The 12,515-nt window shown below is 44.1% G+C and overlaps 1 protein-coding gene across 1 annotated transcript in view; it reads left to right on the top strand.

The window, feature by feature from the left end:
• The first annotated feature begins 1,208 nt into the window (after positions 1-1,208).
• LOC100075060 (putative neutral ceramidase C) overlaps positions 1,209-12,515 on the top strand; it is an 84,752-nt gene continuing 73,445 nt past the window's right edge. The window contains exon 1 of the mRNA XM_029059291.2: positions 1,209-1,386. The gene's annotated coding sequence lies outside the window, so the exon portion shown is untranslated. The remainder of the gene's footprint in view (positions 1,387-12,515) is intronic.

Below are 12,515 nucleotides of genomic sequence, written 5' to 3'. Positions count from 1 at the left end.
CCATATGAGATAGGGACTATGTCCAATCCGATTTTCACGTATCCACCCCAGCGCTTGGTACGGTGTCTGGAGCATAGTAAGTGGTTAACAAATAACACAATTATTATTATTATTATTATTATTATTATTGTTTTAACTAGTACGGTTCACTCTTGGTTCTCTTCTACCTCTCTGACTACTTCTTTTGAGTTTCTTCTGCCTCAGCTCTTCTTCAACTTCCCACACTTTCCCAACTTGGGACATCCCTCAAGGCTCTGTTCTAGGTCCCTTTCTCTGGTACATTGTGGCCTAGTGGAAAGAGCATGGGCCTACAGTCAGAGGACCCATGTTCTAATCTCAGCTTCACCATTTACCTGCTCTGCGTAACCCTGGGCAAGTCACTTAACTTCTCTGTGCCTCAGTTCCCTCATCTGCGAAATGGGGATTCAATATCTGCTCTCCCTCCTTCTTACTATGAGTCCCACATGAGGACCTAATTGCCTAGTATCTACTTCAGGGCTGAGAACAGTGTTTAGCATATAGTAAGTGCTTAACAAATACAATTATCATTATTATTATGTACCTAAATGCTGATGATCAGAATTAAATATGTAAGTGCTAAGTGTATCTGCTGTGTTGACATGACTAGGTTGTTTTTGAATTCACTGAGGAAGGCTTTCTATGCCTGATGGTTATTTTGATTTTTTTATCTATAGACATCTTTTTCTTTTCCTAGGCAGAGGAAAAATGGAAATATGATTTTCTCCATTTTTTTATTTTGTTTCCCTGCTAGGCATGCTGTCAGCAGCAGATTTGCAGCAAATGTGTTAATCTAGTTGGACCTGCTTAGAAAAGCAAATTAATATCATTTCTCATTGAAGTTCAGGCTAATTTTAGCAGGATGATCTGGACAGAAGAAAGTGAAATAAGTCTCTACCTCTCTCATTTGTGTGCACGTGTGCACTCAGGTGGGGATATAGAGGATGGAGGATGGCTATGAGTTTGCACTGGTGAAGTGTTTGTGATGGGCAATTGCTGTGCATTTAAGAATTGGGCAGAATGTGTTTTTTAAGTGTGTGAGTGTTGCGAATGGCATCCTTGAGGATGTGAGCTTGAAGGGAGGTGGTTGGGCTGTGGCCACAGAGGAAAAGATCCGGCCCTCCAAATGCCTGCTGTAACATCGTGCTCTTAGCCGGCTCTTGGCCTGGTGGGTCCGGTGAGCACGGCAGCACACAAGTAGTTAAGCTGAAGTTCCTCGTGTTCCCCGGTTTATGTAGCAGCCTCTGACTGCTAACCTGCAGCCTGGCTCTGGAGAGCAGAGAGGAGGAAGCTGGAGCTTGTCTGGACGTCGCCGGCTCTGCAGAGGAGGCTCTGGGGGTTCAGAGGCAGCTACAGCGGCAGGCTCGGGTAGGTAGCGTTTGCCTTGATGGGTATTTGGTTTTTTCCCGGGGAGGGACGAGAGCTGGTCGTTCACGTTTGCGAACAAGATCCCTGTGACATGAACAGTGAGCAGATGTCCACGGTCCCGCTGCTTGCGATGGGAAGAAGTGGTCGTGGTGCAGGCATGCCGACTGACTCCCCGCACTCCTCTCTATTAGATCTGCTTCGGTTCCTTCAGTCTGTCTGAATGCCAGGCCTGGAGAGGTGATCTGAATGTCACTGTTCCATCGTGAGCTAAAAGGGGGCAGTTCTGCAGCACAAAGGCATCGTTCATACAATTGCATTTGAAGGTGATTTCCTGAATCGGGCAGCTGCAATTAAGGATGTAAAATTCTGATTCCTCTGGCCAGGAGAATTCATTTGTTCCAAACCATCTTTTGCCTCAAGAAGACAAAATCCTGGAGGGAGCCTCTCCTTTTCAGACCTTCCTGTCAAGGGCTAAAGCCTTTCCTGAAGTCCCCTCTTCCAAGCCCTTAGCTGTTTCAAAACCAGCCCGGCAGTGCCAGGCATTCCCTGGCTTGGTGGAGCACCCAGACAATCAAGGCTAAGGGCACGGGGCCCAGAGTCGGGGGACGTGGGTTTTAATCTTGGCTCTGCGACTCACCTGCTGTGTGACCCTAGGCGAGTCCCTTCACTTCTCTGTGCCTCAGTTCCCTCATCTGCATAATGGGGATTCACCACCCGTCCTCCCTCCTACTTAGTCTGTGAGCCCCATGTGGGATCTGATTATTTTGTATCTATTCCAGTGCTCAGTACCATGCTTGAAACATAGTAAGTGCTTAACAGATACCACTGTTATTATTGTTATTATAATTATCATTATCATTATGAGGAAACAGAGACGAGATCAGATTGCAACCGCTGGGCTGGTCTACTCCTTTCTTGATCTAATAATAATAGCAATCATGGTGGTATTTATTAAGCATGTGCCACGCACTGCAGTAGATACAAGGTAATCAGGTTGGACATGGACGCTGTCCCACATGAGGAAAACCATCAAAGTAGGAGGGAGGACAGGTTCCGATTTTACAGATGGGCAGGCAGGTGGAAGAACTGGAATTAGAATCCAGGTCTTCTGTCTCCCAGGCCTGAGCTCTTTCCACTAGGCCATGCTGCCTCTTCAGAGAATTTTCTGCCCATAGGCCAGCACCAGTCATTTTCCTGGCGACATTTGCTTGGCTGTGGCAGGGATAAAGGGTATTCATTCATTCATTCATTCATTCATTCATTCAATAGTATTTATTGAGCACTTACTATATGCAGAGCACTGTATTAAGTGCTTGGAATGTACAGTTCGGCAACAGATAGACACAATCCCTGCCTAATAACAGGCTCACAGTCTAAACGGGGGAGACACAGACAGCAAAGCAAAACAGAGCAAAACAAAACAAAACAACATCATCACATCATCAAGATAAATAGGATCAAGGAGATATACACCTCATTAACAAAATAAATAGGGTAATAATATATACAAATGAGCACAGTGCTGAGGGGAGGGGAAGGGGCAAGAGCAGAGGGTGGGGGAGGGTGTGGGGGGGGAGCAGGCTCAGTGTGCGAAGGCCTCCTGGAGGAGGTGAGCTCTCAGTAGGACTTTGAAGAGGGTAAGAGAGTTTGGTGGATGTGAGGAGGGAGGGCATTCCAGGACAGTGGTAGGACGTGGGCCAGGGATTGATGGTGGGATAGGTGTGAATGTGGGACTGTGAGGAGGTGAGTGGCAGAGGAGTGGAGTATACAGGGTGGGCAGTAAAAAGAGAGAAAGGAGGTGAGGAAGAAGGGGGCAAGGCGATGGAGAGCTTTGAAGCCAAGAGTGAGGAATTTTTGTTTCGTGCCAAGGTTGATAGGCATCCACTGGAGATTTTTGAGGAGCAGAGAGACATGCCCAGAGTGTTTCTATAGGAAGATGATCTGGGCAGTGGAATGAAGAATAGACTTGGAGTGGGGAGAGGCAGGAGGAAGAGAGATCAGAGAAGAGGCTTACACAATAATCCAGTCGGGATATTATGAGAGCTTGTACCAGCAAGATAGCTGTTTGGATGGAGAGGAAAGGGCGGACCTTGGTGATATTGTGAAGGTGAGACTGGCAGGTGTTGGTGACAGATTGGATGTTTTGGATGAATGAGAGAGCAAGGTAGACAGCCCCCTTGGATAGTGGTCATGTCTTTTCTCCAGGTACCCAAGGATGGGCAAAGGAATTGGCAGAGACATCCAAATATGGGTTCTAGTGATTTTGGGGGTTCTGACAAGGAGATCATACTGTTACCAGGATGATGATCCATTTTTAAGGGGTCTCTGCAAGAGGTCATAGGATGCAGGTTCAGAGATGTCTGCTTCCCTGAAGTTATTAGTCACAGCCTTTTTCCTTAAGGCATCCACCTAAAGTCCCTACTCCCGTATGTTCCCAAAGAGCTTCCCTGCCTCCATCCACATTTCTAAAGCTTCAGGTTTCCCTTCAGGAGCCACCATTCTTCAGATCCAATTGCCAAGCCCAGGAGCAAGCTATTTGGTTTAGTTTATTACACAGCAGTCTACAAAGCTGGACGGGGGCTTAAAGTCAGGGAGGGTGGTCAAAGCTTCCTGATTTCCATAGGTAGGGGTAAGTCTTCTAGAAATGTTAAACATTTTGGGAGGCAAATTGCATTTTGAGATAGGTCAGTGGAGTCCCAGAGGTCCAAATCTGGAAACTCGGGAAGAACTTTAAATTTTCCCTCTTAGAACTTTACCTGAGCCTCAATTTTAAGTCATCAGTTCTTGGATACTCACCAAAGCCCCTCCAAAGAAGCCAACAGTCACATTCCTTTGGATGATGTGGAATTCTGGAACATAAAGAACTTATGAAACAAACTTTATCCAACTTAGATTCTTCCAGAATTCGTCTCACTACCCAGTCTTACAAGCAGGAAGTCCTCACTTCACTGGTTTTGCCAGAAGGACAAAGAAGCCACCCAGAAATGGACGGGGGTGTGGGGAAAGGTGCCAAGGTTGGAGGGAACAAAGCTATAGGATAATATGGTGATTAAACAAGAAGGCCATGTCTGGAATTTGGGGAAGTCAGGCTAAGAATATTGAAGGCCCATTATATTATAGGATAAATCAGTGAAGCTCTGGAAATTCTCATCTGGAAATAAACCAATTTGCAGAAATTACTTCCTGTCACTTAAGTGAAAAGCCAACACAATCAATCAATTGTATTTATTGAACACAAGAGAGACCTTTAGTGAACGAGTTCATGAGAGGGCTAAATAGAGTGTGCTATTCCATCCTCAGCATTCCAGGCAAGCTGTTTATCTGCCAATCAATTTTTTTCATCTAAATTGGGAAAGACAGTTTATGTTTCAACAGGAATTATGCTACAGCTAAATGATGTCTAGCTAAAGATGGCTGTTCTTTCACAGAACAGTTGTCCTAATTTTCCTGAATTTTTCTCTTTTCAGGAAGTTCTTGAATGAGTTTAGAGGAGCAATAATACACTTTCATGGTGGCCTGGCGTTTTCACCACAGCTTAGATTAGCACATGGAAAGGACTCTTAAACCCACAGAAGGAGTGAATTCCTGGGTTCCCTTGAAAGTTAATACTACCTCCTTAGGGACCTCAGGTACTTAGTTGGCCTAGTGGAAAGAGGTCAGTCCCGGGAGTCAGAGGGACTGGATTTTAATCCCTTGTATGACCTTGGGCAAGTCACTTGTCTTCTCTATAACTTAGTTTCTTCATCTATAAAATGGAGATTCAGTACCAGTTCACCCTCCTACTTAGACTGTGTCCGATCTTATAAACTCGTATCTGTCCCGCTGAACACCCCTTGGCACATAGTAAATGTTTAAAAAAACTCAATTATTATTATAATTTTTATTATTATCTCTCCCTTCCTTGGTTTTGGGGCATTGACACTGGGCCATTAAGGACTCCTGTACATTTTAAAAGCCTTAGAATAAGTGATTGCTTACATTTTAAAAGTTTCTAGTTCTGCATCTCATCCCCACCTTCCATACACCCTAACCACCCCGGCCCTCACACATACACTTAGCCTAGGGATTTGGCCATTTGTGCTCCATTCTAGCCCAGGCTTGCTTAAAAATAATTCTTTGTCCTTAAAAGATAAAGTTGGATGGCTCCTCATTGAAAGAGAGGTGGCATGACCTAGTAGCAAGGGCATGAGATGGGAGTCATGAAATGCAGGTTCTACTTCCAACTCTGACACAGCAGTGGTAGTACCGGTGGGAGGTGAGGAGTGGTAATTTTCTCTCTTTCCACCCTTTACTCTCCACCCAAGCTGCTGTCACGTTACTCTAAGCACTTATCCTATCCCACTTTGATTCCTGAATCAGCCTCTTTGCTGACCTCCCTGCCTCCTGTCTCTCCCCACTCCAGTCGATGCTTCACTCCGCTGCCCAGATCATTTTTCTAAAATATGTTTAGGCCATGGTTCCCCACTCCTCAAGAACCTCCAGAGGTTGCCCATCCATCTCTGCATCAAACAGAAACTCCTCACCATTGGCTTTAAGTTACTTAATCACCTTGCCTCCTCTTACCTCTCCTTGCTACTCTCTTAACCCAGCCCACACATTGTGCTCCTCTAATGCCAACCTACTCACTAGACCTTGATCTCGTCTCTGGAATTCCCTCCCTCTTGATATCTATCACTCCCCCTACCTTCAAAGCCTTACTGAAGATACAACTCCCCAAAGAGGTCTTCCCTGACTAAGACCTTGATTTCCCTTCTCCCTCTCCCTTCTGCATCACCCTGACTTGTTCCTTTCATTCATCTCCCCTTCCCAGCCCGACAGCATTTATGTACTTATCTGTAATTTATATATATTAATGTCTGTATCCCCCTGTAGACTGTAAGCTCATTGTGGTGGGGAACATGTCTGTCAACTCTGTTACATTGTACTCTCCCAAGTGCTTAGTACAGTGCTCTGCCCACAGTTAGCGCTAAATATGATTGATTGATAGCAGTAGCATCATTTACTGAGCCCTCACTTGGTACTTGAGAAGTACTGATTGATGAAGAGATGGCCAGGGTGAGACTTTGGGCAAGCCACTTTACTCCTCTGGGCTTCAGTTTCTTCATCTGCAAAATGGGAATGAGGTAATCTGGTCTCTCTCTAGCATAGCCAGAAAGCAGCATGGCCTAGTGAAAAGAGCACGGGGCATGTATTCTAATCCCATCAATGCCATTTGCCTGCTGTATGATCTTGGGCAAGTCACTTAACTTCTCTGGTCCTTGGTTTCCTCATATGTAAAATGGGTATTGTATATCTGTTCTCCCTCCTATTTAGGCGGTGATCCCCATTTGGGGTCAAGAACCCCATCTGATCTGATTTTATTGTATCGACTCAAGGACTTAATATAGAGCTTGGCACATAGTAATAGCTTAAGAAGTACACCAGTTATGAGTATATCTATTGTAAATATTACTTGAGCCCCATATAGGACACAGACAGTGTCTGACGGAATAACCTTGTGTATATAGCCTTGTATATACCCGTCACTTAGCAGATAGTAGGCTCTTCAAACTATCAGTGGCATTTTTTGAATGCTTATTCTGTTCAGAGCCTTTGGAGAAGTACAACACAGTAAGTGCACATGATCTGTATCTTCAAGGAGTTTACAATCTAATGGGAGAAACAGTCATTAAAATAAACTACACACAGGGAAAGCCAAGGAGTATAAGGATATGTACATAAGTGATGTGGGGCTGGGGATGGGGAGAGTATTAAAGTGCTCAAGGGGTACAGACTCAAGTGTATAGGTGACTCAGAAAGGTGGGTGAATAGATATTATTTTAATTGGGCTTTGAAGATAGGGTGAGATATGATATGATATGAAAATATGAAGAAGGAAGGAGTTCCTAGCAGGAGGGCATGAGCAAGAGGTCCATGGTGAGAGGGACATGAGAGCAGGACAGAGAGACTGGATCAGTGTTAGAGAAGGGAGGTGATCAGATTGGATTGTAATGGGAGAAAAGTGATGCTTAATAGTAAGGAGAGAGGGCAGATTTAGTCCATTAGAGCCAAGGTAAGGAGTTTCTGCTTGAGGTGGCGGTAGATGGACAATGAATGGAGATTTTTTGAGGAGTAGGGAGATGTGTGCAGAACGATGTTTTCAAAAAATCACTTGGACAGGGGACTGAAGTATGAACTGGAGGGGGAAGGACTGGAGGCTGGGTGGTCAGTGAGAAGGTTAATGAAGTAGTCAAGACAGGATATGATAAGTGCTTGGACCAGCATGGTGACAGTTTGGACAGAGAGGATATAGGATTTAGAAAATCTGAAGATAGAACTGACAGGATTTGATGACTGACTGAATATGTGGAATGAAAGATAGAGAAGAAGTGAGTCCTAATAAATGCCATAATTATTGATGATGTCTATTATGAGTTGTAGGAAGAGTACTAGACACAGATTCTAATCCCGGCCCTGCCACGTCTGCTGTGTGACCTTGGGCATGTTACTTCACTCTCTGTGGCTCAGTTACCTCATCTGTAAAATGGAGATTGAGACTGTGAGCCCCACATGGGACAGGGACTGTGTCCAACCTAATTTGCTTGTATTCACCCACATGCTTAGTACAGTACCTGGAACATAGTAAGTGCTTAACAAATGCCACAATTATTATTTTTAAATAGAATCCCAGCTTAAATTAGAAATGAAAGCATCAAAAAGTGTTTATCTCCAACATCTTCCTTCCCTCCTAAATAGCTGGGCTCTTCCATAAGATTGCCATCTTTATAACAGCAGCAGGGAGTCAGGGATTGTAGATGTTGTAATCCAAGTATGCATCTCTCATTAAGTCACTTTTATCAGTAAAGGTGAGTCCAAACTCCGAGTTAATCAAGCATAGCAAGGAGAGGGCTCAGTCTGTTCTGTGCCTGGTGAACTGAGTCAATCGGGGAGCTAGTCTGCCCTCTGCCTTTCATTTGTGCTGACGAAGCTGGCTCCCGGCTTTCACCTCAGAAAGACCGAAGCCATAAAAATCTCTACGTTCATGACCTCATCGCCAGTGGATTCTGAAGTGAACCCACTCATCGTTTCAGTTAAAATGAAACCTGAACCGCAACCTATTTTTAGAATCTATTATTCTCCTTCTGACAATCCATGAGGATAATGCAGGAGTTTGAAATGTAACATTAAGGGGCAATTTTAAAGGAAAATGTCCTCCTCAAATCGATTTTGAAACTTTGATTTCAGGAACCTGTGATCTTGAAGAGGCCTCGAGAAAACCTAGCTATGTCTAAATATATTGTTTTACGTAGCAGCTTCCTGGGTTGTTGGCTAGCCTTTGTCCCAGTAATGTTCTGAATTTGCCACCCAGCAAAGCTTGTTCTCATCTCTTGAGAAGCAGGATAATCTCAGAGATGCTTACTGTAAGAGAAGACCATTATGGAAACCCCTCTCATCCTTCTCCAGCCCCTTGCCCTGATATGGTACCTGTACATCCATGATGTTTTAGAAGGTGGAGGGAGGAGCTTCTGGTCTGGAACAGTAGAAAAGCAGCACCAGGAGATACTTGAATCCAAGATGGGTCTTTTACTGGTCACCATTGGACTGAATCTATTTTTTTAATGGCATTTGTTAAGGGCTTACTGTATGCCAGGCACTGTAATAATAATAATAATATTTGTTAAGCACTTATTATGTGCCAAGCACTGTTGTAAGCACTGGGTAATCAGGTTGTCCCACGTGGGGCTCACAATCTTAATCCCCATTTTACAGATGAGATAACTGAGGCACAGAGAAATCAAATTGACTTGCCCGAAGTCACACAGCTGCTAAGTAGCAGAACTGGGATTAGAACCCATGACTTCTAGCTCCCAAGCCTGTGCTTTTTCCACTAAGCTAGGCTGATGCTTAAAGTTGTCCCATGTGGAGTTCAAAGTCTTAATCCCCATTTAGGTACAGAGAAGTTAAGGCACATAGCTGACAAGTGGTGGTTCAGGATTTGAACCCAGGACCTCCGACTCCCAAGCCCATGCTCTCCCACTGTACTAAGGACTGGAGAGATACCAGCTAATTAGTCTGTCACATGTGGAACTCACAGTCAGAATCCCCATTTTATAGATGAGAGAACTGAGGCAAAGAAAAGTGAGTTTCCCAAGGTCACATAGCAGACAAGTGGCAGAGGAGGGATCAGAACTCAGGTCCTTCTGACTCTCAGGCCACACTGCTTCTTCTTTTCATTGGGCCATGATGCTTCACACCCACTCTTAGCCTCTTTTTTCTGATATGGTTTGGTTCCTAGGACTCTTTTCCTTTGAAAAAAGGTGGGTGTTGTGATCGGGTTTATCAGGGTGAAATGTACTTAAGTGTACAGTAATTTCTCAGGAACTGCCAAATGGAAACCAGACCTGTCATCTAACTTCTGGCAGTTCAGCCTGTCAGTGATCCAGGTGGAGACTGGGAGCTTCTGAGAAAATCTCCAGCTAGTTCTACCGATGAAAAATGGTATATAAGAATAATAATAATGATGGCATTTGTTAAGTGCTTACTATGTGCAAAGCACTGTTCTAAGTTCTGGAGAGGATATAAGGTGATTAGGTTGCCCCATGTGGGGCTCACAGTCTTAATCCCCATTTTACAGATGAGGTAACTGAGACAAGAGAAGTTAAGTGACTTGCCCAAAGTCACACAGCAGATAAGTGGCAGAACCAGGATTTGAACCCATGTACTCTGACTCTCAAGCCCGAAGTCTTTCCACTGAGCCATCCTGCGGCTATAGTGACAGCCATCTGTCTAGGGAACTGTTGCTGGCCAACAAGAGGGAGCTTAGGCCTCCCAAAGGCCTCTAGGGAATGAAATGGGAACGACAATTTAGAGGGCTACAACTCTGTGCTTAGCTTTTGGTGATGAGCATTCATTTTCTAGCAGTAGTCAAAGCCCCTATCTCCAGAACATCCCTCTAAAATAAGAAGGTACAAGTGTTAATAACCTCACTTTTTAGGTGGAGAAACTAAGGTCCCAAGAGATGTAACTTCTGTGGAAGAGCCAAGTTTCACAGATTTAGTAAAGGATGGATACTACAATTAGTTTGTAGATCTTCAGTTTGGAAATAATAGTTGTAATAGTATCAATTGCATGCTGATTATGTGCTAAGCATGGGGGAAAACTATATAATTAGGTCAGACTAAGTATTTGCTCTATTTGGGGCTCACAATCTAAATGGGTTAGGCAAATATAAAGAATGATAATGATGAATTACAAACAACAATAAGTAACAAAGCCATTATACAAGATAACAAAACCTAAATAAATCAAAACAGTGCTTTATGTCTCCTCTGCTAAAACATAAGATCCTTAAGATCTTCTAGACTGTGAGCCCTTTGTTGGGTAGGGATTGTCTTTATTTGTTGTCCAATTGTACTTTCCAAGTTTTTAGTACAGTGCTCTGCACACAGCGCTCAATAAATATGATTGAATGAATGAATGAATGAAGGACAAGGATCATGTCTACTAATTCTATTGTACTTTCCCAGTTACTTTGTTCTACATTCTGCACATTGATGCTTATGGGAAGTGAACCACCTCTAGTATATTGCACTTTACTAAGGGCTTATTCATTTATTCAGTCATATTTATTGAGCACTTACTGTGTGCAGAGCATGGTATTAAACACTTGGGCAAGTACAATACAATAAACAGTGACATTCCCTTCTTTCAGTGAGCTCATAGACTAGAAGGGTGGAGACAGACATCAATACAAATTTAAAAAATTATAGATTTGTACATAAGTGCTGTGGGGTTGGGAGATGGGAAGAGCAAAGGGAGCAAGTTAGGGCTACGTAGAAGAGAACGGGAGATGAGCAAAAGTGGGGCTTAATCTGAGAAGGCCTTTTGGAGGAGATGTGCCTTCAATAAGGCTTTGAAGGCAGGTGAGAGTAATTGTCTGTCATATTTTAGAAGGGAGGGCATTCCAGTCCAGAGGCAGGACTTGAGCTAGGGTTCAGCAGTGAGGCAGGCGAGAACTACGCTCAGTGAGAAGGTTAGCACTAGAGAAGCCAAGTGTGCAGGCTGGTTATAGAAAGAGAGAGTGAGGTGAGGTAGGAAGGGGCAAGGTGATGGAGTGCTTTAAAGACAATGGTGAGGAGTTTTTGTTTGCTGCAGAGGTGGATGGGCAACCGCTGGAGTTTTTTGAGGAGAGGGGTGACATGTCCGAATGTTTTTTTAGGAAAATGGTCTGGGCAGCAGAGTGAAGTATGGATTGGAGTGGGGAGAAACAGGAGGGTGGGAGGTCAGCAAGGAAGTGATGCAGTAATCTAGGCAGGATACGACGAGTGATTGTATTAACATGGTAGCAGTTTGGATGGAGAGAAAAGGGCAGATTTTAGTCTTTGGTGGGACCAACAGGATTTGGTGATGGATTAAATGTGTGGGCTGAATGACAGAGAGGAGTCAAGGATAATGCCAAGGGCACAAGCTTGTGAGACAGGAAGGATGATGGTGCCACCTCAAGTGATGGGAAAGTTACAGGGAGAACAGGGTTTGGGTGGGAATATAAGGAACTCTATTTTGGACATGTTAAGTTTGAGGTGATGGAAGGACATCCAAGTGGGATTTCTTCAAGGCAGGAGGAGATGTGTCTTAACACAGTACTCTGCAAGTGCTCAGTAAATACCACCGATTGATTAATTAGGTTATTGATCCTTAAGTGTGGTTTAAGCCCTCTCAGGATCACACCTGGAGAGTTTCCAGTGGTTGCCTGCCACTAGGTAGCCACTGCCCAAGGTAGGAATGGAATGGGTAAGTCCTCTGCTTTACTTTCCCTTCCGTAGATGAGACAGGTAGAGTACTAGAAACTCTTCAGGTGTGATCCAAAGAGGGCTGAAACCAAACTTAAGGATCAGTAACCTAATCCAGGTGAGTTTTGACTTGTAACAGAAAAAGGTGTCCTATGAGAAGAAAATATCAAGAGTAATTCCTGATTGACAAAGGGAAGCTGAAAGGGGACTACGCCCTTCCCTTTTTGCTACCATTATCTAAAAGCAGCTGTCATTCAAAATAAATAAAGATTGAATGGTAAACTGAAATGATCTTTGCATTGCTAACCACCAGACTGCCCTCTCAAGGTTGCACCCGGAGAGTTTCCAGTACTCTCTCGG

The sequence above is a fragment of the Ornithorhynchus anatinus genome, chromosome 3 (genome assembly GCF_004115215.2).
Source record: "Ornithorhynchus anatinus isolate Pmale09 chromosome 3, mOrnAna1.pri.v4, whole genome shotgun sequence".
NCBI classification, from domain to species: Eukaryota; Metazoa; Chordata; class Mammalia; order Monotremata; family Ornithorhynchidae; genus Ornithorhynchus; species Ornithorhynchus anatinus.
Note: the sequence above shows the minus strand (reverse complement) of the source record. Positions and strands in the feature narration are given on the sequence as shown.